A 4,810-nucleotide genomic window follows, 5' to 3' on the forward strand; every position below is an offset into this window, starting at 1 on the left:
CAAATACGGCAAGCTGCCATTATCAGTAGCCTCTCGGACAAAACCACGGCAGCCCGTGTAATTCTTTACATTTCAAGTGGTCCCTGTGGTCAATTTTTCCTTTCACTTCCTTTACTGTTTCTAACTTTTTTTTTCCGATAAATTAAAGTACCAGTGAATAGGTGGGGTTCGATGTAATTGGACTTGTCATCACACCTTAAAATTGCTGGCCTAGAACCCTGCAACTGACCGACATCCTGTTCAAGGAAATGTGATCTCAATCGCTTATGTGTCATGGAAACTGGGGGTCATGGCTTTTGAGTCCCTAGGGCTCAAAAAAACCTTTTTTAAATCTCTTCGGACGAAGTCTTTGACAAGAATTTTCTACCATAGCCTGATATTGACCAATGCCTTATCAATGAAATTTAGAAGACAAAATTCCCACAGGAGTGGTGTAGGGTTTTTTTTTTTTTTTTGAGAGGTTTCAAATTATATTTGTTCTCCTCTAAACCAGTGATTTAACTACTGGAAAATAGTAAATAAGGACGCTATTGTTGACCAAAGATTATATAAAATATAAATAAATAATACACATATGCACCAATATCATGAAGCTACCCTAAGTTAAAGAAACTAATATAAACTCTATGTAAATAAACAAATCACATGTGCCAAACAAAGTATGAAGTTGCAAATTTAAATAATGTTAAAACACAGAATAGTAGCCAAAGTTTAGATAGATCGCTATTGAACGTGACTATTTCATCCTAACTTAACTATTTCGTTTAGGATTTAATTTTATCGGTCGTATTAATTCGTTTTGGTTTACAGGACTTAATAAAATCAGTGTGTTGTTTGTTTGTATATGTATGTGCCCATTTATATACAGCAAACCAACACAGTAAGTTACACCGACACAAACATATACGTAACACGCACTGAAACAAACAAAAAAATTGGAGAGCAAAATCTAATGGAAATAATCTCCAGGAAAAATTGAGGATAATTCTTTCTAATTTATTCAAAAGATCAGTAATTTAACGGGGAGTGTTAGTCGATTAAATCTAAACCACTGCCCAACTGGTACTTATTTTATCGACCCTGATGTGGTGCAAGGCAAAGTTGAAGCCGGTGGAATTTAGATTCAGAACCTAAAGCCAGAAGTGCCGCTGAATATTTTGTCCGGCGTGCTAACGATTCTGCCACGTCACCGCCTTAGGAAGAATAATAATAATCAATAATCAAAAACAAAATGAATGTAGGAAAACTATGTGCATAAGATATTTGGGAAATTTATTTTACGTCTGAGCCAGAAAGCCTACGGCAGACTGCAGACATTATATTAAAGATCCAAGATATGTGGGAGTAAAGGAAAGAAGAGAACATAACTATTTTGTTATCCTAAAATGAGAGATCTGTTCTAAATGCTTAAAAGAGAATCCGCCCCTAAATAAAAGTTCTGCAAGGATCGAATACGTTTTAAACGTTGATCGGTTAAGCTCATTCGCTGGGAACAAAACAGCATATTCCAGGGGCTTCCGCATTGTTTCTGTCAACAACCTAATTTTTTCACTAAATTAGGTCACAGCACCACCATGATAGAATTCTACGCCTATGAGCCCTAGAAGCAAAACCATTTCATTGCATAAAGAAAGAATGTATGTACGTTTGCGTGCATGCATACGTATGGGTAAACCTACGTCTATATATGTTCTGTCAGTCTATCTGTCTATCTATAGATAGATAGATAGATAGATAGATAGATAGATAGATAGATAGATAGATAGATAGAATTTAATACATTTAATATATTTTATACAAGTGACAGCTTACTGTATGAGTAACGGTATAAAAAAATTACATTAGCATGCATTGTCTGTTCGGTAATATACGAAGAAATACCATAACCAGAAAACAGAATATTACTAACAGAGAATTAAACGCGTCATTCTTGACTAATGAAAGTCCAACATTAACAAGTAAAACGTAAATGCAGCTAATTAATAAACTGAACATTTAATTGCTCAGGTCACAATACATTCTTGTATCTTATATTTGAGCAGATCTTTACTATATTAATCACTTCTGCTTTTTGATAAAGGCATTTTGAAGCCGAAATATTAATATTAACAAAAACCCGACGGCGAGCTGAGAGGATCTAATGATCCATTAGAAGGTCAGGAGAGAAAAGTGTGTAGAATTTTACTTTCTAGTTCTTTACATTCTGGTTTCAAATACCACCGAGATCAAATTTATCTCGGCGTCAATAAAAATATACCAGTGAAGTACATATGGAATCGACGGTGTCGAGTCAGTGCATCCAGTATAAATTACTGCCCTTGAGTCTAAATCAGAAACAAAATTATTGATATTTATTATAAGGGTATAAAAATGCACTTTCTCATTTTTTGTATTTGTTGTTGCTCTTTCCTTCCATATTAGATACACGTAAACATACGTAGGCTCTAATCTACGTAGTATTGCATTGAAGTATATTTGGCGGATCAGTGCCGAGTAATAGATATATGCAATGGCAGCAAAAGAGAAGTATGGAAGAAAATAAAAAAAGTGAAAGAGTGAGAGGGAAAGAAAGTGGGAGAGACACGTGGAGAGATAGAGGGAAGGGGAGATAGAGAGAAGGAGAGAGAGAGAGAAGTGGTGATAAAGAGATAGAAAGAGAGAGAGAGTGAGACGAGGAGAAATGAAGGGAAGGAGAGAGAGGGGTGGAGATAAAGAGAGAGATGGAGAGAGATGAGGGAAGGAGAACGAGAGGGTGGGTATAAAGAGAGAAATAGAGAGAGACGGGGAGATATGGGGAAAGGAGAGAGAGAAAGAGAGAGAGACACGGGGAGAGATGAGGGAAGGCGAGAGAGAGAAGGGTGGGGATAAAGAGAGAGAGAGAGACTGAAGTTGCAGCAGAGGGAGACCATGAGATTTGTTGTGGAAATGAATTGATTGAATGATTGTGATGATACAATACGCGAGTGGGGGGCGGGGCGAATATGTTGAGAATTTAGAGAGCAAAATAAATAATAAAAGAGTCCCCAAACGAGATGTAATAATACAAGCATAGCAGAATCTGATATACCGTAAAAGCTTCATTCTGAAGCCGAACATATGCCCATGTTTATCACGTCTCGATCATATGATATTTCTTCAACAGCATATTTTGTAGTCGGGGCGAGGTGATATCTCTATGATCTCAAACGTTGACAGCAAGATTACAGCCATGTTGAAACGAACGAACGAACGAACGAATGTCGATAGAAGTGCCCGCGCGTCTGTGTGTGTGTGTGTGTGTGTGTGTGTGTGTGTGTGTGTGTGTGTGTGTGTGTGTGTGTGTGTGTGTGTGTGTGTGTATCTGTATCTGTGTGTGTATTTTATATACGTGCATTGTGTGTATATCCGTATTTACTAGTGTGTGTATCCGGGATATGTTAGATATCGAGGCTGAGATAAATCTGAACAAGTCTGTGTTTATTGTGTAATATGTTGTAATGTAATATCATCAATGCATGTTGTAGAAATTAGCGAAGTTTTGTTTAGGCAAAGTGTTGAAGATAAGATTTCTATGCTTGTTTGCAGGTTAGTGTACATACATACGCGCACATAGATACGTACAAACATTCATAAATGTACGTACGTACATCTGAATGTATGTATATATAGAAGTATAGAAGGGGAGAGAGAGAGAGAGAAAGAGAGTTATAGAAGCACTCTGCTTGAAGTCATTTCAGCTTAGTCGTCTATAGCAACAGGAAAGGAAGGACTCTGATCAAAAATACAAAGCCTCATCCAAGAGGCATTGAATCCAAAGCGCTATGATTGTGTTTCCAATGCCGTAACCATCAGGACACTGACGAAAATTCGGACCATACGGTGTGCCGTTAAATTGTTGAGAAAAATTTACCACTAGGAATCAAAAATATTTGGAGAGACCCAAATGCGATGTAACAATAACACAGCAGAATCTGATATAAAAGGTGATTTTCTATTTTGTTCAGTTAATTTTGTTTTTGTTTTAAGTCTAACCCAAAGCCAGCATTCATCCAGAAGACCACTGATCAAAGACTTCCAACGATAACCACTCCTATTTGATTTGAGTATGGATTAACTAGAATTCCGTACACTAATATGTCCCCTTTTGTTATTTTGTTATTCGGTTCCTGTATTTAATAGCCTGAGCGACTACATAGAGATTTCCTCGTGGGCCGTCACTTTATTATTTCATAAATGTCTGTGTCGCTGATATAGTATTCGGTTCGAGTAATGCGGTTGAGTCGAAGTGTCATTTCAGTCAAAGCTGTAAATTTCAGAAAGTAAAAGAAGATAATGTTTTCATATTAACGAGGTTATAAAATTTAACAAACTAACAACCCACCGAACAGTTAAACAACTAAAAGATGTCGGTATTTTGTACCCTGATATTTTTCTCTGTGATTGTCAATGTTTTAAGCTATAATCGAGAACACCAGATATCTCGAAGTCGAGATAGGGATAGACAGAGAGAGACGGCCTACGTGTTTTGTGGTGCACTCGTACATATCTCTGAAGATAACCATTGGGTTGTCTGGAATGTTCGTGCTGATTTATAGTAGCTTGCCTTTCGACTTATTTGCCAGGAAACAACCTCAATTCTGGGAAGAGGGTATTTTCAAGTTAAAGGAACGATGGAGACGCATTGTGCAACAAAATGGTTCATATTTGGTTGATTAAAAATGGAATGGCAAGTATTTATTGACCTTTTTCTTTCCTTTAAAAATCGGCACGAACTTTCTGGACAACCCAATAAACTAGCAACTTTACTCTGTGAAACTTGAAATGGCTTATT

Source organism: Octopus bimaculoides, chromosome 13 (assembly GCF_046866305.1).
Source record: "Octopus bimaculoides isolate indiv1 chromosome 13, ASM4686630v1, whole genome shotgun sequence".
Classification (NCBI taxonomy): Eukaryota; Metazoa; Mollusca; class Cephalopoda; order Octopoda; family Octopodidae; genus Octopus; species Octopus bimaculoides.